A 23,447-nucleotide genomic window follows, 5' to 3' on the forward strand; every position below is an offset into this window, starting at 1 on the left:
CCATGGATAGTCAAGGCGACCGGATGCCGGTGGGTGAGTTAGAAGGGGGGGTAGAATCGACCCAGGACCCCGGGGAGGATTTGGGAGTAATGGAGGAGCGCAATACGCATTGGGTAGCGGAGGGTTCAGACACACAAAATGGCGGCCTCGCGCACGAGGTTGGGGGTGCACAAAATGGCGGCCTCCCGTATGTGACGGCGATAGCCGGCCCCCTGTGCAAGACTGGGTGAGCATTAAACTATTGCTAATCCAGATGAATGCAAAAATGGATGCCATGATAGACGAAACAAGGTGTGATACGGGAAAATTGGAGGGCAGAAATGACCGAGCCCAATAAATGAATGAGTGGTTCGCGAGGGGGCAAGCCACGTATGAGGTAAGGGAAGTGGAGAGGGACAGTGACCGCAGGTTGGGCGCGCAGGTCCCAGGGGTATGCGACGAGGTAAAGCGGGTCGAGAAGCGCTGGTTGAGCGAGTCGTTGAGTTGAGCGAGCGAGTTGAGCAAGGCACAGGTAACTGGACCGGGGTAGACATCGCGACCCGGGGTATGGAGAAGCCGGCGACCGCTGAGGTAGAGGGAATTTTATTAAAGCCAACGGTCGTCGAGGTGAACAAATAAATAATGGGTATCGTTGAAATTGAAAAGACGACGGAGGTAGCCCGGGAATTGGAGGAAGGAATGGATAATGTGCAAAGTCCCTGCTCACATCACGATGCTGTGCTTAATAACACCAATGAAAGTTTGCAGGTGGTGTTGGAGCGAAGGAGAAGAATCCCCCAGGTGAGTCGTGCTGTATATTGTGCGGGGAGATTTTGCAGGAGGATGTTTGGCTACAAAAGAATTTTCGCGTGCTTGGGATCGAGAAAGCATCCGGGCTTGGTGAAGGGTCCCCTGTGAGTGGTGTGAGTGGAAATGGCGCGCTTGTGGGAAAAAAGTGTGCATCGGGGAATGAGCGTGTTACAAAGCGCGAGTGTGAAACCGAGTGCAAGCGAGAATGCACGTCGGAGTGTACGGAGTGTGACACAGGGAGTGAGTTGGTTGTGGCGCAGGTGCGAGAGGGCACATCGGAGCACGAGTGTGAAACCGAGTGCGAGCGAGAATGCACGTCGGAGTGTACGGAGTGTGACACGGAGGGTGAGTTGGTGGAGGAGCGGGTGCGAGAATGCACGCTTGGAATGGTTGAGAGTGTGCGAGAACGCACACCTGAGTTGGTTGTGGCGCGTGTGCGGGAGGGCACATCAGAGCGCGTGAGTGTGTGGATGCAAGAGTGCACCCCCATGAGAGGTATGGAGTACGTACCGAGGGAGAGTGCGCAAGACGGTGCGCAAGGTGTGTTAAGGAAGTGTGCGAACGGTGAGTGTGCGCAAGAGGGGGCGCGAGATGTGTGGTGTGTAACAGGGAGTACGGTGGTGGAATTGACGAAGTGCATGGGATGTATGAGCAACAAACGGAACGAGTGGTGTGAGCATGTCCGGGAGGCATCGACGTTGACCGGGGCAGCGTTTAGGGCGACAGATAGCGTGCGCGGTGCACTTTGTTTGCAGCGAGGACCGGCTGGGACCGTAAGCGCGTCGCTCTTCGGAGCGTCGCACACGATTCGGGCCGGGTCCCGCACTGAATGGTCGGTACCGCGTCAGTGCGCGATCGGCGCGATTCCGGGGGAGGGGGGGCAGGTCGGACCTTCGCCCCCTGGTGGGGACGGGGTTCCGACCGGGCGAGATTGAGCCATCGGGCCGGAGACCGCAAGGATCCGCGCCGAGATGGTTCGTGGAATCTCGGCCCGACCAAACCGCCTCCCCTGAACCGAATGCAGGACGGAATCAACCTGCAGGCGACCGAACCACCCAAATTCATTGCTCGGCTTTGCGAAGCCGAGTTTTAATGATGTAACGACGCACCGAGGCTCAGATATATTGGACTGTGATGGTAATAGTGTTTTGAATCCGAAATTGAAAATAGTGGATAGGATTGGCAGTAATGTTTGGCAAATTGATGATTGGTAGAATGATTGGCAGTGATTGGCAAATTTTGATTTGCAGGAAATTGGATGGGCCAAATTGATAGCAGAAGATGCCCGATGTGGTGGGATGGCAAATCCACCATCCCCCGCACACAGGGGGCACATGAGCTATAGTTTTATGGGGTTTATGGCAGTGTAAGCTCACCGAGGGAGGGTTTGGATAATGTATAGGAACCTAGAGATGACCATAGGTAATGGTAGAGGTAAGTAGCGACATTGGACAGGTAGTCGGGGACATAGAGAGGTTAGAATGGTTGTTAATGACGCGGGATGTGCTTAGTTTAAAGGGAAGACGGGGAGCACCAAGTTAGAAGGAAACCAGGTAGATCACATGATGCCGTGTGTTTGAGAATCGAAAGTGTATTCGGAAGTGTATTGTGAAAAGTGTGAGGTGATTGTGAGTTGTATTGAGCGTGGAAGTGTATGGAGCAGTGCATGAGCAACAATTGTGGTTGTGCATTGTATTGAATGATTGAAGAAGCCTGGGAGGAAGGAGGGTGCAGGAAGCACCAGGTGTGATGGCACGGGTGTGCAAATACAGGTGTATGGAGAATGGTTGTGTGGAATACATGGAGTATGGAATACATGGAGTATGGAATGGATGGTGTGGAGGGAGTATGGTGGAAACTGTGGAGTGGAGCGGATGGTGCGAAGGTGTGAATGGGGGAAACTTCCACCATGAAGTCCAAGGAACTGTCCGTAGAACTCCGATATAGAATTGTGTGGAGACGTAGATCTGGGGAAGGGTAGAACACAATTTATAGAGTGTTTAAAGTTCCCAAGAACACAGTGAGCTCCATCATTAGGAAATGGAAAGAATATGGAACTACCCAGACTCTTGCTGGAGCTGGCCATCCAACCAAACTGAGCTACTGGGGGAAAAAGGACCTTTGTCAGGGAGGTGACCAAGTAGCAATGACCACTGTGACAGAATGACAGAGTTCCATGGCTGATATGGGAGAACCTGCCAGTCTCTGGACAACAGCTGCACAGAGGGTCCTGGACAACAGACGCTGCAGCACTTCACAAATCGAGACTTTTTGGGAGAGTGGCCAGACAGAAGCCACTCCTGAGAAAAAGGAACATGACAGCATGCCTAGAGTTTGCAAAGAAGTACTTGAAAAGCTCTGAGAGCATGAGGCAAAATATTATGTGGTTTGATGAGACGAAAATTGAACTCTTTGACCTGAATGCAAAATGCTACTTCTGGCAGAAACCGACCACAGCTCATCACCCATCTAACACCACCACTACTGTGATGCATGGTGGTGGCAGCGTCATGCTATGGGGATGCTTTTAAGCAGCAGGAACTGGGGGACTTGTAAGGAAAAAGGGAACAATGAATGGAGCCAAATACAGGCAAATCATTGAGGAGAACTTACTTTGAGTGCAAAAGACCTTAGAATGCAGCGAAGATTTACATTCCAACAGGACAATGACCCCAAGCATACAGCCAAAGCTACACAGGAATGGCTCCAGAATAAGACAGTGAAAGTCTTTGAGTGGCCCAGCCAAAGCCCAGACCTGAATCCCATTGAGAATCTGTGGAAAGACTTGAAGATTGCTGGCAGACGCTTCCCATACAACTTGACAGAACTTGAGGGAATCTGCAAGGACGGATGGGAGAAAATCCCCAAATTTAGATGTGCAAAGCTGATACAAACATACCCAAGAAGACTCGAAGCTGTAATCACTGCCAACGGCCCTTCTGCGAAGTATTGACTGAGGGGGTTGAATACTTTCGTAAATTAGATATTTCTGTGTTTCATTTTTATTGTTTTGGAAAATTTCCAAAAAAAAGAAATTTAGGGACATATATGCAAGAGCATTAGCCATAGGGTGAAGGTAATTTTGACATTATGTGGAGATCCATGGCAAAAAATCTAAATTTAATCCATATTTAATTCAGGATGCAACACAACAAAATGTGAAAAAGTCAAGGGTGTGAATACTGTTACGTTTATTGGGGTAGGTAAGAGAATAGAGTAGGAAGGGTAGAATTGTATAAGAAATAGCATGGACCATGTGACGACGTGACGTGTAGCATTTCGATGTACTTAGTAGGGAAAATGTAGCTTAAGGTTGTGTTTAAATGTGCATCATACGGGGGATAATGCTGTGCTAATTAGAGTAGGGTTTTAGGTTAATTTCCCCTGTGCGTCAAACCCTCTGTGGCCATCCCTAAAATTATAACAACCGCCGACCAAGCTAATCACGCTCCATGGATATATATAGCAAAGACCCTCCCAGGAGAGGTGGAGTAACGTGAGTCGGTGGGCGGGGGGAACAGCGCTGGCAGGCCACCTCTCCCGAGTGACGCTGCCGGATGACGTCGGCGAGCTGAGAGAGAAGCTTTGCTATTGGCCGAAGGGAGGGAGTGCGAGCAGCAGCAAGAAGCTTTGCAATTGGCTCTCGCCGGTGAAGAAGAAGAAGAAAATGCGCTTGGTTATTGTTGGTGAAGAAGCTTGGCCATTTTGGGTGTTCCTGAAAAGAGCGGTTGGTGTGACGGGATCGTGAGGGAGCTTTGACTGTTGGGCTCTTTGATGGGCTGGAGGCTACGCTGTTTTTCCGAAGTGGAGGAGAAACAAAGAGGGCCGTCTTTATCACTTGCCTCATCCCCGGGTGCGCATGGCGCATTCGCCGCGTGGCATCGCCCCCATATTTTTTGCTGCTGCCTGCTTGATTGCTCTGGGCCTTCACCAACTGCTGATACAAAAGGACCCATTGGGCCGAGATAAGTGAAAAAGGGGATATTTTTTATTTTCTTACCTTTCCCTGTGTGCATCTTTGTGTCCATGTGCCGAGGTACCTTACCGTAGAAATTTACCTCAGCTTAATTTCCGTTATTTTTCATTCCGCGCCTTTATATGATTATAAATCCTGATTGTTGCATTATATTTATCTTGTTATTGCTTTGGGTTTTGGCTTAAACCCGTGTTTTGTTCACGCAATAACCGCCATATTGGAGATCGCCTCGGGAGTTAAAGCTGGTTCAGTTCATCCATCCAAGGCTGGTCTTAACTAGCTAGGGACACGACAATACTTCCTGAATGCACTGTATATATAAATGAAAAATGGTGCATGGATGTACAATTCATCACTTTTTTACTCAATACAGTTCAAATTTTTAGAATTCTGCATAACCGCCATCCTTCCTAATTCATCGTCCAATCCAATTTTCCAACTTTTTATTTTAATTATAATAAATAAAAAAGGGAAAAAAAAAACTTTAAAATTATATTTAACTGTAGAGATGCTGAAGACTTTTCAATTATATTTAGCTACAGACATGCTGAAGACCTTTTAATTATATTTAGCTTTTTTGTATATTAAGTCGAGGCTCGTGTAAGAGCTAACACATAGAACATGTAATGAAGGGAGCAGGAGATGAGGGTGAGAGAGAGGGAAGTTCAACAACAGCTGGCAGGTAGGTGGTCTTTCTGTCTTCTACCGACTCCTCTCCGGCCTTGCTCCCCCAGCTCTCTCTGTGCTCTGTCCCCCAAATATTCCTACAGGTCGCACAAGATCTGCCAGCAACCCTCTGATGGTTAAACTGCCGAAATCTCGGCTCTCTGCTCACCTTCACTCTTCCATGCCTCTTTTCTCCCGCCTCTGGAACAAACTCCCACACTTCCTTCAATCCCACTCCTCCCTCCAGGTCTTTAAAACAGCTGTTCACCACCATCTCTTATCTTCCCCCATCCAAAACCTTGATCTTTTCTACCCCCACTAATTCACCCCAGATCCACCTTGTTTGAAATTCCAACTTCTTTCCTGGAAGTCCTGGCAGTGTCCATATGTTTATACCTCTCCCACCCCACCCCCCCCCTTTCACATGCCTCAACCCCAAAGCCCTCTCCCTCCCACAGATCTCTCGATGTCTCCATGTCTCTCGGTCCCTGCTCTCAAATGTTGTGTTTGTGTCCTTCCCCCTCTCTCCCCATTGTTACATATTTATGTGAATGTATGTGAATTACCATTCAGGTCTTTGCTTATCCATGTGTAATAGATTAAGGGTTGTTGTGGTTGGAGGGTCAGGAGCCCTTCTGAAAAGTGTCCGGAAACGGAAGTGACCGGAAACGGAAGAGAAAAAGACACGAGGAAGAAAAGCGACGAGTTTTTTTTTCCTCGCCCCGCTCCGACGAAAGGTGGGATCGACCTTGCGCTGTGTGGAAAAGCGGCGTTCCGAAGCCCGTCTGGCGAGAGGAGTTACCGGGACGTGTACCTACCCGGTGGAGACTTCAAGTTGACGTGGGGCCGTGCATCGACCCCGCGTCTGGCACCGTTCGCGGCACCGTTTAAACAGACGCGTACGGGTCGCACGTTGGGGCCTAACACGCCTTGCAAGCGGCGTGGGGCTTTTGGCGTGCTTTACCGTACCCGCTTCGCGTGGCCACGAGGGGCTGCAGCCGCGGTGCCTGGTACGATACCTGCCCGGTGGAAAAACGTCCACCCGGGGTTCGTTCAACCGCCCGAGTGCGGCGACGCCGACCAGCATCTTGGTCAGGAGGGGCCCAGAGACATTGTGAGGGGCAGAGACCAAAAGGGGGTCGTGAGTACAGAAGTGGACACACGTATATAAGATGGCCATCTTAATCATATAGGGAATTGATTGTGGATTGGGAATTGTTGATGGTTGTTTGTTGTTGATTGCTCGGGGAATATCCGTGATTGTATCATTGAAATCGTATGATATCCTTACCCTGGAAATATATCATTGAACATCAGTTTCTCTTGGGTGGAATTCATAGGGATTGTGGTGCGAAAGCGCAGATATACTATTACTTTCTGGCGAAGTTCCTCTCGCGGTCCGGGGGTCACCGAGACCAGGTAGTCACCGAGGGGACCACGTAACAGAATTGGGGGCTCGTCCAAATTACAATTGGGTCTACGTCCGGGATCTAAAATTGTATAAAATAATAAAATAAGATTTTTATTAATTAAAATTTATTAAATAAGTATTAATTGGAAAATTTTTGGGGAAATTGGGGTAAAGTCTTGGGTGAAGGTTAACAGGTGGTAACGATAGTCACCATGGCGTTTGTGGCACAGAACTTTGCGGTAACACCGAGTGAGGCACAGTTCCGAGCGTTACTAAAGTCGGACCTCTTGAAATTGGCCAAACATTTTAACTTGGAGGTCCGAACTAATTTGAGGAAGGCAGAGTTGCAGGCCACGGTGATACAATCTATGGTGGGATTAGGAACATGGGACGAGTTAGCCTGGGAGTGGCTACCCGAAGAACCAGAAGATGTTGAGCTCCGGAAACTGGAGTTGCAATTACGGAGCCAGGAACGGATTAAAGAAGAAGAAAGGAAAGCAGAAAAGGAAAGAGCAGAAGAAGAAAGGAAAGCAGAAAAGGAAAGATCAGAAGAAGAAAGGAAAGGTCAGAAGAGAGGAGAGAAGAGAAACAAGCAGAGGAGAGGAGAGCTGCAAGGGAACTCGAAGCAGAGGAGAGAACAGCAGAAAGGGAATTAAAGGAACGTGACATGGAGCTTCGGCAGGAAATTAAATTCAAGGAGCTGGAGTTAATGAGAGAACGGGGAGAGGCACCACCCTTGCTGACGGGGTCGACACCTAACCAGAAAACCTGGGATGTGGGCAGACATGTGAGGCTGGTTCCACCGTTCAGTGAAAAGGAAGTCGCGAAATTTTTTCCACACTTTGAGAAAGTGGCTCGACAATTAAACTGGCCGGAGGAGGCCTGGGCCATACTCGTGCAAAGTGTGCTGGTGGGGAAAGCTCAGGAAATTTATTCGGCGCTACCAATGGACCAATGTGCAGATTATGAGGTACTGAAGAAGCACATCCTCAAAGCCTATGAGTTGGTTCCGGAAGCTTACAGGCAAAAATTCAGGAATGCCAGGAAGAGGGAGAGTGAGACCCATGTGGAGTTTGCCAGAGTGAAAGAAAACATGTTTGATCGGTGGTGTGAGTCAAAAGGAGTCGGGAAAGACTTCGAAACATTGCGTGACTTGATCCTGGTGGAGGAATTCCAGCAGTGTGTCCACGAGGACATCAAAGTGTACCTGCAGGAAAAGAAAGTACCAAAGTTGTGGGACGCAGCCACCATGGCAGATGATTATGCCTTAACCCACCGAATAGGGGTCCACGAACCTAACTCCTCACCTAGATCTCCGCAGGGGAGGTGGGGAACAGCAGGTGCGGAGAACGACCATACATGGCGGCGGCCTCGAGATGATTATGGGGACAACTATGATACCCCACCTGTTCGAAATCAGAGGGATGCGGGCCCAAGACAAACTTATAGTTCGGGGGGCCCGAGGCAGACCACGAGTTTTTCCTCCGGGCCTACTTGCGCTTTTTGCAAGAAACCTGGACACTTGATGTCCAGTTGTTACCGCATGAAAAGGGAAGACCCAGAGCGGAGTCCGACTATTACGACTCCAAATGCAATGGCCATTGTGAGAAATCGCCATCAAAAGGGTTACCAACCATTTATTTCAGAGGGGTTTGTGTCACGGGATGGAGCCTCGACTAACCGGAAACCGGTTAGGATATTGAGGGACACAGGGGCACATCAATCTTTAATGCTTGAAGGCATTTTGCCATGGTCCGAGGAGACAGCAACGGGGGATAGTGTTCGTTTACAGGGGATCGGGGGCGGTGTTAGTGCTCCCCTTCATGTCATCCATTTGGAGTCCGATTTGGTGTCAGGACCGGTCACCGTCGGTTTACAAGCCACGCTTCCTGTAGAGGGTGTATCTGTGGTTATCGGGAATGATTTGGCCGGGGGTCAAGTTTATGGTAACCTGAGCGTTGGTAAAGAGCTCAGCAGGGAAAATAACACCACACCAGCTCGGGATGGCGACAAAAGTGCCAAGTTATTTGTAGGGGGACTGAACTTCAAAACAGAGGAAGAAGTTCTGACCTCTGTCTTCAACAGATATGGGCCGCTGGTGGAAGTGTGGTTGGTAAGAGACTGGGAAACGCAACAGTCAAGAGGGTTCGGCTTTGTCACGTTTGCCAGCACAAAAGACGCCAGAGAGGCAGAGAAGAATTGGAATGGCAAGGATTTGGAGGGTCGGACCATAACAGTAGGGAAGGCATTTCGTAGGCGTCGAGAGGTCTACAGGAGAGGACAACTGGGCGGTAGTTTTGGGGGTGGCCGCAATCAATATTATTATGGAGGCTCCCTGAGTTACGGCCGCTCCCGAAGGAAGGATTGGCAAAGTAGTGGCCGAGAAGGAGACCGCTATTCATGGGACTACAGGGACAAGTGGTCCCACCCTAATTATTAGGGAAGTTCTGAGAAGTTGAAGCACTGAATGCGGCGGAGCCGCCGAGCCAAGATTCCTACACGGATTAACCGTGAACGCCGTTCCTAAAGGCGTCCATGTAGTGAACTTTCATGCACGGACTAACCGTGAACTCCACGTTCCTCAAGGCGCCCATGTAGAGAACTTTCCTGCACGGACTAACCGTGAACTCCACGTTCCTAAAGGCATCCATGTAGTGAATACTCGGCTTGGCCTCCCGGAAAAAGTGCTATCGAGTTGCTTAACTTTGGATCTTTGATCAACCCCTTAACCTTCATTCACAAGAAACTGACGGTCAAAGTCAGAGGGTCATGAGATGGAGTTTGATTTGGCAGGGACAATGTCGTTGCTGGTGCTTAGTCCAGAGGGAGTAATCTGGAGGGGTTGTGGTGAAATTTTGGTTGCTTTATTTTTAAGTGATAACTGTGCCCGGGGGGAACTGATAAGGTGGGGGGGTTGAGTTATCTGGTTTGTTTCTCCAAATTGGCCGGCAAAGAAAGTTTTCGCTGGGTTCAAACTTTCTTTCTTGAAGGGGGGGAGTGTTACATATTTATGTGAATGTATGTGAATTACCATTCAGGTCTTTGCTTATCCATGTGTAATAGATTAAGGGTTGTTGTGGTTGGAGGGTCAGGAGCCCTTCTGAAAAGTGTCCGGAAACGGAAGTGACCGGAAACGGAAGAGAAAAAGACACGAGGAAGAAAAGCGACGAGTTTTTTTTTCCTCGCCCCGCTCCGACGAAAGGTGGGATCGACCTTGCGCTGCGTGGAAAAGCGGCGTTCCGAAGCCCGTCTGGCGAGAGGAGTTACCGGGACGTGTACCTACCCGGTGGAGACGTCAAGTTGACGTGGGGCCGTGCATCGACCCCGCGTCTGGCACCGTTCGCGGCACCGTTTAAACAGACGCGTACGGGTCGCACGTTGGGGCCTAACACGCCTTGCAAGCGGCGTGGGGCTTTTGGCGTGCTTTACCGTACCCGCTTCGCGTGGCCACGAGGGGCTGCAGCCGCGGTGCCTGGTACGATACCTGCCCGGTGGAAAAACGTCCACCCGGGGTTCGTTCAACCGCCCGAGTGCGGCGACGCCGACCAGCATCTTGGTCAGGAGGGGCCCAGAGACATTGTGAGGGGCAGAGACCAAAAGGGGGTCGTGAGTACAGAAGTGGACACACGTATATAAGATGGCCATCTTAATCATATAGGGAATTGATTGTGGATTGGGAATTGTTGATGGTTGTTTGTTGTTGATTGCTCGGGGAATATCCGTGATTGTATCATTGAAATCGTATGATATCCTTACCCTGGAAATATATCATTGAACATCAGTTTCTCTTGGGTGGAATTCATAGGGATTGTGGTGCGAAAGCGCAGATATACTATTACTTTCTGGCGAAGTTCCTCTCGCGGTCCGGGGGTCACCGAGACCAGGTAGTCACCGAGGGGACCACGTAACACCATCTTGTCTACCGCTCCCGATGTTATTTGTTTTATGTGTCTGTTTGTCTTTCTGTGTGATTAATGTTCGCTCTTTCACGAGCCTCGATCTTGTATACAAAAAACAAACAAAAAAAAAACAGTAGAGAACAGGCACATCGGGAGATCTGTGGAAGGGAGAGGGCTGCAGCGGAGTACATGGGATAAACAAGATGGACACTACAAGGATATTCTGGAAGAAAACGGATTTTGAAGGAGGTGGCTTTGGGGTGGATTAACGGGGGGGGGGGGGAAAGATCAAGGTTTTGGATGGGGAAAGATAAGAGTTTGTGGTGGACAGCTGTTTTGAAGACCGGGAGGGAGGAGTGGGATTGAAGAGATTGTAGGAGTTTGTTCCTGAGGTTGGAAAAAAGAGGAATGAAAGAGTGAAGGTGAGCAGAGAGTCTTGATTTTGGTAGTTTCATCAGAAAAGGTTTGCTGACAGATCTTGTACATCCTGCAGTGATATTTCGGGGACAGAACACAGAGCAGGGGTGCAAGACCGGAGAGGAGTCTTTAGAAGGCAGAAAGTCCACCAACCTGCCTGCGTTCAGAGGGTGAAAGGCCTTCAGATTCGGCTTCATTGCAGGTTATACAAATGATCCTGAAAACTTGTTTTCTACAGCGTGAAGACGAGCTAGGTGTGAGGGAGAAGCACAAGCCCAGAGGGAAGAGCAGTACTCCATAAAGCTGCGGATGAAAAATTTGTGGGGAGAAGCTCAGTAGTGCCAAGGAAGGACTTCACATGATGGACGATGCTCATCCGGGGACTGGCTTTGGAGGACAGCTTGGAAATGTATTTTTCAAGTTTATAGACATGCTGAAAACCTTTAAATTATATTTAGCAATCAACATCCTGAAAACTTTACCAACTATACTTCGCTACAGACATGCTGAAAACTTTTCAATTATATTTAGCTATCGACATGCTGAAAACTTTACCAACTATATTTATCTATGGACATGCTGAAAACTTTACCAACTATATTTAGCTATAGACATGCTGAAAACTTTACCAACTATATTTAGCTATAGACATGCTGAAAACCTTTAAATTATATTTCGCAATCAACATCCTGAAAACTTTACCAACTATACTTCGCTACAGACATGCTGAAAACTTTTCAAATATATTTAGCTGTCGACATGCTGAAAACTTTACCAACTATATTTAACTATAGACATGCTGAAAACGTTACCAACTATATTTAGCAATCAACATCTTGAAAACTTTACCAACTATATTTAGCTACAGACATGCTGAAAACGTTACCAACTACGAGACATGCTGAAAACTTTACCAACTATATTTATCTATGGACATGCTGAAAACTTTACCAACTATATTTAGCTATAGACATGCTGAAAACTTTACCAATTATATTTAGCTACAGACATGCTGAAAACTTTACCAACTATACTTCACTACAGACATGCTGAAAACTTTTCAATTATATTTAGCTATCGACATGCTGAAAACTTTGCCAACTATGTTTAGCTACAGACATGCTGAAAACTTTACCAACTATATTTAGCTATGGACATGCTGAAAGCTTTTCAAATATATTTAGCTGTTGACATGCTGAAAACTTTTAAATGATATTTAGCTGTTGACATGCTGAAAACTTTAAAATGATATTTAGCTGTTGACATGCTGAAAACTTTTAAATGATATTTAGCTGTTGACATGCTGAAAACTTTTAAATGATATTTAGCTGTTGACATGCTGAAAGCTTTTAAATGATATTGTTACGGACACGACTTAGATGTTGCTTGACCGAGCGGAATGGCCGCCGTGTTCGCACAAGTTACCCGATTATACTCGAACGTTGGCCGAATCGCGCTACGCTAGATCAATGAAGGAAAGGACACAACGGCTGGGTTAAATGACACGACACCAGGGGTACAGTTCTCAAGACCTCCGGAGGAGGATATAATATGGGATATGCAGAACGTTTAGATTACACGGCACAAGAGGTACAGCACAGAAAGGTGGGCACTTAAACACGGTCTTATCTTATTCCCGACAGACCACAGACAAACGGGACAAGACTGACTCACACAGGGATTGATGGCAAGGAAGGGCAGAATCGATGGCTCAAGGTGCACCTTGGCTCAGGGGCAGAATCGACCCGGTTCGGTCCAAAGATGCGGGTAGGTATCGTCGCGCTGGAGGTGGCGTCCGTTCTTCTTCGTAGCTGAGACGCATCTGACGTCACCTCCATCTTCCTGCGCTTGTCCAGCGGGGAGTGACACGCCCTCGGCTCGTTAGCTCCGCCCCAGATGGAATCGGTCCGCCGCTTCTTATTGGGTGCGGGGGGTTACCGGGCTCCGCCCTTGACGAGGAGCTGACAGTCAGCCCCTGAGGGGTAACCCTGTCGGAGCACATGGTCAATGGCGGCTAACCAAGCCGGAGTGAGGACGCGCACTCCCCGCGCCGCTGTTGTTGTTGTTGGTGTTGTTGTTTCATGAGGAAGAGATGCGGGGAGGTATTGGGAGGTCCTAAACTTACTACTGGTGCCATACAATCACATTCTGGTGCAACGAAGAGTCAGAATTAATGGAAACGAGTCCTTAACTGACATAGACTAAGAATAACTAGCAAGATGTCCTATAGTTGTCTACGTGAGATGCGGTGAACCTGGGCACGACATTTAATGGGGGAAAAAGGGGAAGGTCGGGGCTACAGAGTGTTGTTTACAGACAATGGGACTAGGGAATGGGGGATTGTGGATAGTTGGGGAGTATTGGGGAAATAGGGGAATATTTACAAGCGGATATGGATGGAGGCCAAATCCCATATCCGCAACATTGCACCCTTCTCTACCTCGGGGCGTCCCGACCCGATAAATTTTTACCTACTTTAGTGTGGCACTCAGATGTAGTTCCCTCTACTATTAACTCTACCCTGAGTGCGACAGTTTTACAGATGTTCACAAATGAGTAAATATGTCCCCCTGCGACGTTGCACCCTTCTCCTCACCTAAACACACCCACAGGATAACCGAATCGCGGAAAGAATCCTCAAACTAAACATACAGCCGGTAGGGAGCATTATTTATACAAGACTACACTGATATTTACACTACGATCCAGGACCTGTTCTTTGGGGAACACATGCAGATGTTATGCATAGAGAGAGCACGCATGCCAGCATCGATACACCAACCCACGAGTGCTCTGTGGCCCTACGGCCTTTAATAATGTGCAGAGCACCCCTTCCAAGCACCAAAAGCACCACCCCATAACACAGTCAGCACCATCCGGTGCACCAATAAAGTGTTCAATAATCACCGGTGGTGTCGCAGCCGGCCGATGTTCTGCCGCTGGTCTTGCCTTCGTGTGGTGCACTTGGCCTTCTGGCTTCTTTCAAAAATAAAGAAAGGCGCCAACCGCGTCCATTTCTGTATTGTGGCCGCCAGGGGGCCAACTAAAAGTGGTTCACCTGTATGGCATAGGTGCCACGTTGACCCATAGGTCCATCCACGGGTGGTGCTTGTCCGCAAGAGAACTGCGGTCCATGGTGGGCGGCCACAAACATTGCGGTCCATATGGTGTATCGATCCAGGCAGCAAGCAGCGAAAGTACAGGCCCACAACTGCGGAGCCAGCACCTCTCTCTCCTCTCTCTCTGCCCCAAAGCCAGATCCTCGGAGGTGGGAGACAAAATAAGAAGACAAGTGAGTAAGGTGGTAAGGGCGCAAAAGTGCACGCAATACAAGATGATGCACACTGGGGGCACATGGGAACCAGTTGAGACAGGTACGTTCCTACCGTACGCCCCCCCCCCCCACCAGGTAACCTACATTGCCCCTCCCTTACCCCTTACTGTATCCACAAAACACAACACTACCCATAAACATCTACTTTACAAATCAACAAACGTCCCTACTGTCTTCCCCGTTCCTCCCATAAACCAAATTCGTCTTCTCTCCCTCCTAACCAATCAAATTTGCCATTTTCAACTCATCAAAATTTGCCATCTCCAACTCAACATCATAATTTGCCATCTCCAACTCATCATCAGTCCCTCCTAAGGAGGGAGAGATGGAATCACCCCAATGTCTCATCCACGTCGTGATGCGTCTCACCAATCCACACAGCAATTCTCATTTCCTGCACACAGAACAAAGAAAACACAGGTGTGGAGTCATCATCATCACCACAGGTAAGTGGCTGCGTATGGTGCGACAGGTTCATCAATCCTAACTATTTCCTAAATGACTTTAACAACTTTACATTACCCGGGGTCTTTCTCCTGCCAAACCATTGGCCCTCTTACACTATGGGTTCTAAAAACCAATTCCCATTGACCAAACTGTGGTGCTTTTCAATTTGGGGTCTCACTCCCCCGATTCATCTCCCGGTGCCTCGCACAATTTCTGGGCTGCGACGTGTAGCTCTCCCAGCAGGTCTACCCACCTGCACACCTCCACCACTGCAGTTGCCTCCGAGCTTACCTGCTCCTTACCCTAACCTAACTACCTGGGGAAGGCCCTCTGGCGCTCTCCCCACTCGGTGCCCTCTCTGGCACTGGGCTACCCGGGTCCGTCCTCCGGATCCTCGGGCCCCACTGACACTAACGGCTCCCAGAGCCCACCTGCGGCCTCACCTGGCCGACATCCTCACAGTGGTGGAGTGCCCAACCAACTACACACACTAACAGGCTACACGCCCAGCCATTTCCACAACACTAATGCACCCATCCACAATACCATTCTGCAACCGCACCACAAATGCCAATATCCAACCACAATTTACCTATACCCTCTACCTAACACTTACACTACCCGCCCCGGGTACTCGTGAAAGGGGTCCACTCTTCCCCCATCCACACCTTCGCACCATGCACACCACTCCGTACCACTTACTCCAACTCTCTCCACACCACTCATTCTCTGCTCCATATATTCCACACACCTGTACTTGCACACCTGTGCTCTCACACCTGGTGCCACCTGCACCCTTCTCTCCCCAAGCGCATTCGCGCTGATCCACACACTCACTACTCATACACTGCTCCACACACCTGTCCAGTTCTCACACAGCACGGCATCATCTCAGCTAACTACTCCCCTCTGAAACTTGCGCTTCCCAGTCGTCCCTTTAAACCATTGCGCTCCCACGTCATTATCAACCACACTAAACTACCTGCGTCCCCACTACAGGTATCAGTCACTAACTAAACTTAACGTTACCTAATGTCATTCTCTAGATCCCTAACAATATAACCTAACCCACCCGGGCTAGTTTTCACTGCCATACACCCCATAAACTATAGCTCCTTTGCCCCACCTACATGGGAAGGGTGGCAGGGATGCCATCCTTACCCACCGTCATACGGCGCGAGTGGGACCTGGTGGGACCACCTCGTATGCGAGTCGTTGCCCGCCTGCCGGACCCCGTGCGTCGCCCCTTGCGGGGTCAGCGCGGGGCCGAACCGGCCGGGCCCCCACAGTACATTACCCCCAAGGGGCTCTCGTGCCTCCCCGGTCCCTCCAACAACTACCCCTGTTGGTGTCGATGCATGGGTCACACTTCCGCAACCCGCTACCCATTCCATACCACCACAACCTTGCTCACCCACACCTCGCACCTCTCGTTCCATACCCTCCGGACCAGCCATACACCTCACTCTTGGCCTCTCACGAACATCCGGGTCTATCTCGACCCCCAAGCTTATTAAATCACCTGGCGCATCATACGCACGACCATATTGGTCACCACTTACACCGGGTCCTCTTTCTCTTCACTTCTCCTCCATCACCTGCGAATCCCTCATCCGGTTAATGAGCACATCATCACGATCCGAACACAGACTTTGGACCAATTCTTTTACCTCCTCTTTTATCTCTTTCTTATCCTCTCTCCGTCGCTTCTTAATTTCGCTCACCCCTTCTTCCACTTCTTCTAATTTCTGTTTCACCTCCTTCATCTCCTCGTGCGCCCCTTTAAGTTCTTCCTCTAACTCCACTTTATTTTTTTCTATGTGCTCCCGCACCTCCCGCTCTTTAACCTCCATCACCTCTACCACCTTGTTCATTTTCCTCGTCAGGTCCTCGTGTACCGTCTGACACTCTTTTTTAATTACCCCTACGTCCTTTTTCATCTCCTTCTGTGTCGATTTTAAACCCTCTATTACCGCTGTGTTCTTCTTTACCTGGTCCCCCAACTCCTTTTGTCCCACTGTCAGTTGTTCTACTCCCAGCGTCAACTCCTCTATACCACCTTGCAATTTTACAGTCCCCTTTCTCACCTCCTTCTCCATGCGCTCCTTACAGTGCCTCACCTCCTCGCGCACTCCTCCGACCTCCTCACTCACACCTCTTCTGATCTCTTCTCCCATCACTTGCATCTCCTGCCCAGATGCCACCCTCATCTGCTCCATTTCCTCCCTGTGAGCATCCAGTTTGGTTTCTACCCCCATTCTGACCCCCTCTATCTGCTGCCCCATTTGTTTAACTTCCCTTTCCGCTTGGTCCCTCATGTCCCTCAATTTGCCTTCCATACTGTTTTCTAACCCCTCTAACCCCTTTTTCATCCCTTCCATTTGATTCTCCTGAACGGCCATTCTGTTTTCTACCCCCATTAACCCCTCCTGTATTTCCCCTAATCTATTGTCTAATCCCTCTATTCTACTCCCTAACCCCCCGATCTGGGCCCCCATGTCATCCCTCAATTTCTCGCTATTGGACCCCATTTGGCCCTCCAATCGCTCACCCTGAGCATCCATCCGGTTCCCCATTACCCCCATTTGGCCCTCCAATCGCTCACCCAATCGCTCACTATCAGCCCTCATTTCCTCCCTCATTTTCTCGCTATTCTGGGCCATAAGGGCCTTCATTTGTATGAAAAAAAGGTCCAAATCTACCAGCGGCGCTACTACGGTCGCGGGCGTGGTCGCCGTGGCCATGTGCGAGGCGCCATTTTGCGCGCCCGTAACCTCGTGCGCGACGACGCTATTTTGCGAACCTGCCACCCTCACTGCTTCGCTCTCCTCATGTCCCTCATTTTGGTCCTGGATCGACCCTGCCTCACTCTCCTCTACCGGAACCCAGCCGTCTTGATTTGCCATAGCGCGACTTTCAAAATTCGGGTTTTTATTTTTTTTGTAAAACACAATCAAATTTCGCCGTTATAATTTCGAGCGCGTGAAACGCGCTCCGGGACCGATCCCACTTCCCGACACCAATTGTTACTCTAATAGTACAATTGGTGTTCCAACATTTGGGTCTAACAAATTTAGTCCCAGGTCCGAATCCAACTCCTGACAACCAATTGTTACGGACACGACTTAGATGTTGCTTGACCGAGCGGAATGGCCGCCGTGTTCGCACAAGTTACCCGATTATACTCGAACGTTGGCCGAATCGCGCTACGCTAGATCAATGAAGGAAAGGACACAACGGCTGGGTTAAATGACACGACACCAGGGGTACAGTTCTCAAGACCTCCGGAGGAGGATATAATATGGGATATGCAGAACGTTTAGATTACACATCACAAGAGGTACAGCACAGAAAGGTGGGCACTTAAACACGGTCTTATCTTAATTCCGACAGACCACAGACAAACGGGACAAGACTGACTCACACAGGGATTGATGGCAAGGAAGGGCAGAATCGATGGCTCAAGGTGCACCTTGGCTCAGGGGCAGAATCGACCCGGTTCGGTCCAAAGATGCGGGTAGGTATCGTCGCGCTGGAGGTGGCGTCCGTTCTTCTTCGTAGCTGAGATGCATCTGACGTCACCTCCGTCTTCCTGCGCTTGGCCAGCGGGGAGTGACACGCCCTCGGCTCGTTAGCTCCGCCCCAGATGGAATCGGTCCGCCGCTTCTTATTGGGTGCGGGGGGTTACCGGGCTCCGCCCTTGACGAGGAGCTGACAGTCAGCCCCTGAGGGGTAACCCCGTCGGAGCACATGGTCAATGGCGGCTAACCAAGCCGGAGTGAGGACGCGCACTCCCCGCGCCGCTGTTGTTGTTGTTGGTGTTGTTGTTTCATGAGGAAGAGATGCGGGGAGGTATTGGGAGGTCCTAAACTTACTACTGGTGCCATACAATCACATTCTGGTGCAACGAAGAGTCAGAATTAATGGAAACGAGTCCTTAACTGACATAGACTAAGAATAACTAGCAAGATGTCCTATAGTTGTCTACGTGAGATGCGGTGAACCTGGGCACGACATTTAATGGGGGAAAAAGGGGAAGGTCGGGGCTACAGAGTGTTGTTTACAGACAATGGGACTAGGGAATGGGGGATTGGGGATAGTTGGGGAGTATTGGGGAAATAGGGGAATATTTACAAGCGGATATGGATGGAGGCCAAATCCCATATCTGCAACAATATTTAGCTGTTGACATGCTGAAAGCTTTTAAATGATATTTAGCTGTTGACATGCTGAAAGCTTTTCAAATATACTTAGCTGTTGACATGCTGAAAACTTTTCAAATATATTTAGCTGTTGACATGCTGAAAACTTTTCAAATATATTTAGCTGTTTGACATGCTGAAAACTTTTATATTACATTTAGCTCCTTATTTACAGGCTGAAAATTTTTTAGCTTGAAGTTTATGAGGCAACGATGATTATAAAATGAGGTTTGTTTGTCCATTTCTTGACCCTGAGTTTTTATATATTTATTCTGTAAACAAGAAATATGCAAATTAATCATAGAAGCACCAACAGCCTATAGATCAAATGCAAGAAGGCAAGGAAGGGTTCAATATAAGCTTTTATAAGACTGCAAAACACTAAAGTGTAAAAAAAAGAAACTATAAAAACATCTATTCAAGCTTAAAATGTCTTGGTCTTTTATAATAATTGAAAGTCATTCATCTAATAAAAGTTTCAAATCAAGTCAAAATTGGAAAATGGGAGCCAGTAAAACAATGTTGAATCAGTGTGTTTATAAGGAAATCATCTAACAGGAATGTTTAATCAAATTGTGGGCTATTTAAATATACTTTTAGTTCCTCGTATATGCAGAAAGTATAACAATTTTTAATTTGTCATAATCTGCAACATTTTTTAAAAGCTCATCCACACTCTCACTTCTGCAAATTCAATATTATGGTATAAACCTAAGGTGCATCAAATAAATTTAAGAAGATCTTTTTTCACTATCTCACCATAAGTGGGACAAAGTTGTGTGTCAGTGCATGTTGTCACTTCTTGAAAGATGGATGTTTGTCCATTTAAGCAATTACTGTGAACCATCTGTGGCTCACATGTCACCTATTAAAACTGTCTCTAATTAAAAACAACCTGAGATTTATCCTCCATTAACCCATCATTAAGTTGCCATTCAGTTCTCTTCAGGTCAACTTTACAAACCAGGACATTCCTGTAATCCGAACTTCGTTGTTCATCCGTTTAGTTTGACAGGTCATCTCAAAGAGGACAAATATGGTCAACCAGCAACAGATGTAGCAGATGAGCAACTACCTTACTGGGGTTATCCAACACCAATGTTACATATTTACTATTTACTGGTGTTTGTCAATGGACCTGAATCACTGACTATAACACTGACAAATGTAGGGCTTATATCGCTGAAATAAAGTAACATAATGACTTTCCTTGGAAAAAAATAACAACAAAAATGGCAATTCCATGGCAAATCTGATGTGAACCACAAAACAGCCATTGTTTGTTGGTTGTTGGCAGTAAAGCTGGTTCATTGCTGAAGGCACTTCAATATGTAGGTAAACTAGTTTGGACAGAACATTGTATGGCATAATCGAGCCCACTTAGCTAGATGCGGTATAACATAAAATTAAGTTTGTATGGGCCCTTTAGCGATTACTGTATGGTACATTATGAATGATCTTCAACTTCAATGTCATTCTCTTTGAAACTCCTCCAAAGGCCCAAAAATAAAGCTGTTTACATCACCCTGAGCAATTAAAGCATTTTGCAGCTTGTCGAATTCACTGGTTTCTTTTTTCCCATTAATCCTATTAATACAGCACAACGGATGTGTGGCAACTTCCACATGGCAGCTTAATGAATGCCAGGTTTGGGTTCACATTCCTTTAAGCCGAGGTCTTGACCACATTTTGGCTTCAGGCAAAGTAAGTTTAGGGTCAAAAGTTTATCATCAGCCACTGGCCATGAGCACACATCACTACATAGCAACACCAGTGGGAATAAATATGCAAATTGTACAATGCTACTATGTTGTAAATTGCACTCACATTGATCCTGCTGCTTTACCTTCTAACTTATTTTTGGTTTTCATCGTTTTCATATGATTTCTGAAAAATAACTTTGTCCTCCCTAAATTGTATATTCAAATATTCCGAATTTGCACTGTATTTTAAGTTTACAAAAGTAAAAGTTTTTTTAAATGTAATGAAATGCATCAAATTCAAGATATGCAAAATAATTAATGCAATTCAAAGCGTAATTTTCTGCAAGAAAAAATGGTTTTGTTTGGAATAGAAGTATAGAGCACGTGCTAAGCACAACGTGGTGCATACAGTTGCTTACAAGAGAGGAGTCTGACTCTGATAATGTACAGGGTGTTTCATTAAAAAAAACACAACCCTATTAAAGTTATGTGAAATTTAAATTTTTTAATACAATTTTTTTCTATTGCAGGTTTGTATGAAGCATTGTTTGGAGGAAAAACTGCAAACATCCAAAGTCACAGTGCTAATATTGAATATGGCATGGACAATTGAACAAAGGATCTTTATTGTGGAGTCTTACTTTGCCACAATGTCATTTAAACAGACTCAAGCATTATTCAGAAAGTTCAAGACCAGATTAGCCCCAGAAAAGTCGGCTATTTTTCGATTGATAAAGAGGTTTAAGTCCCATGAGACAGCACAAAATATTAATTGTTCAAAGTCAGGCCACCCGAGGATTGCAGGATCACGAGAAAACATAGAAGAGGTCCATGAAGCAGTTTTGAGGAGCCCTAGGAAATCGCTGCATCGGTCGATGCAGAATCAAGAATTGAACTTATCTTTATCAAGTACACAAATAATTTTGAAGCAGGAATTAAAAATGTACCGTTATCACATACAAGTTAGTTAAAGTTAAGAAGCAACCTGCTGCCATTCATCAGCAAGGTTATGGAATCCATCACTGCTTCCGACATTAGATCCTTCCTCTTCTCCAATTGCTTGATCTCAGGACTTTCAGGAAAGAAAACAGGGAATTTGAAGGAGGTGGGTTTGGGGTGGATTAACAGGGGTAGAAAAGTTCAAGGTTTTGAATACAACACAACAACAACAGGCATTTTAAGGCCATTTTCCCTGCTAGAGTAGGTTTTGAATGGGGGAAGATAAAAGATGGTGGTGAACAGCTGTTTTGAAGACCTGGAGGGAGGAGAGGGATTGAAGAGAGTGTGGGAGTTTGTTCCAGAGGTGGGAGAAAAGAAGAATGAAAGAGTGAAGTTGAGCAGAGTCTTGATTTTGGCAGTTTCACCAGAAGAGCTGTCCCCCAAATATTCCTACAGGTCGCACAAGATCTGCCAGCCACCCTCTGATGGTTAAACTGCCGAAATCTCGGCTCTCTGCTCACCTTCACTCTTTCATTCCTCTTTTCTCCCGCCTCTGGAACAAACTCCCACACTCACTTCAATCACACTCCTCCCTCCAGGTCTTCAAAACAGCTGTTCACCACCATCTCTTATCTTCCCCCATCCAAAACCTTGATCTTTTCTACCCCCACTAATTCACCCCAGATCAATCAATTGATTGTTTGAAATTGTTTGAAATTGTTTGATCAATTGTTTGAAATTCCAACTTCTTTCCTGGAAGTCTTGGCAGTGTCCATATGTTTTATACCTCTCCCACCCCCCCCCCCCCCCTTCCCATGCCTTCCCCCAAAGCCCTCTCCCTCCCACAGTTCTCTCGATGTCTCCATGTCTCTCGGTCCCTGCTCTCAAATGTTGTGTTTGTGTCCTTCCCCCTCTCTCCCCATCTTGTCTACCGCTCCCGATGTTATTTGTTTTGTGTGTCTGTTTGTCTTTCTGTGTGATTAATGTTCGCTCTTTCACGAGCCTCGATCTTGTATACAAAAAAAAAAAAAAAAAAAAGAAAAAAAAAAAAAAAAAGAGGGTTTCTGGCAGATCTTGTGCGACCTGTAGGAATATTTGGGGAACAGAGCACAGAGAGAGCTGGGGGAGCAAGGCTGGAGAGGAGATGGTAGAAGACAGAGAAACCGCCAACTTGCCTGCGGTGAGAGAGTGAAAAGTCCTCAAATCTGTTTGGTTACATATCCCTTGCATGCAGTAACTACATCGAGCCTGTGACCCATTGACGTCATCAAACTCTTGGTACATTCAATTGAGATGCTTTGCCATGCCATTACTGCAGCCATTTTCAGTTGTATGTTTTGGGGGTTTCTAACTTCAGTCTCCTCTTCAGTTCGTGAAACTCATGCTCCATTGGATCTAAGTCAGGAGATTTACTTGTCCAGTCTAAAACATTCCACTTTTCCTCTGATGAACGCCTTGGTTGCGTTGGCAGTGTGTTTTGGGTCATTGTCTTGCTGCATGGTGAAGCGCCGCCCAATGAGTCTGGAGGCATTTTCTTGTATATGGGCAGACACAATGTTTCTGTACACTTTCGATTTCATTCTGCTGCCTCTATCATTAGTTACATCATCAATAAATATGAGTGAGCCAGTTCCGAAGGCAAGGTCAAACCATGACAATACCTC

The 23,447-nt window shown here is 47.4% G+C and overlaps 1 long non-coding RNA gene across 1 annotated transcript in view; it reads left to right on the plus strand.

Annotated features, from left to right (window-relative positions):
• Positions 1 to 22,207, plus strand: part of LOC144893578 (uncharacterized) — a 154,269-nt gene extending 132,062 nt beyond the window's left edge. The window contains exon 3 of the long non-coding RNA XR_013624478.1: positions 21,375 to 22,207. This is a non-coding gene — a long non-coding RNA (uncharacterized LOC144893578). The remainder of the gene's footprint in view (positions 1 to 21,374) is intronic.
• The last annotated feature ends 1,240 nt before the right edge of the window (positions 22,208 to 23,447 follow it).

The sequence above is a fragment of the Myxine glutinosa genome, chromosome 9 (genome assembly GCF_964187855.1).
Source record: "Myxine glutinosa chromosome 9, kmMyxGlut1.1, whole genome shotgun sequence".
NCBI lineage: Eukaryota > Metazoa > Chordata > Myxini > Myxiniformes > Myxinidae > Myxine > Myxine glutinosa.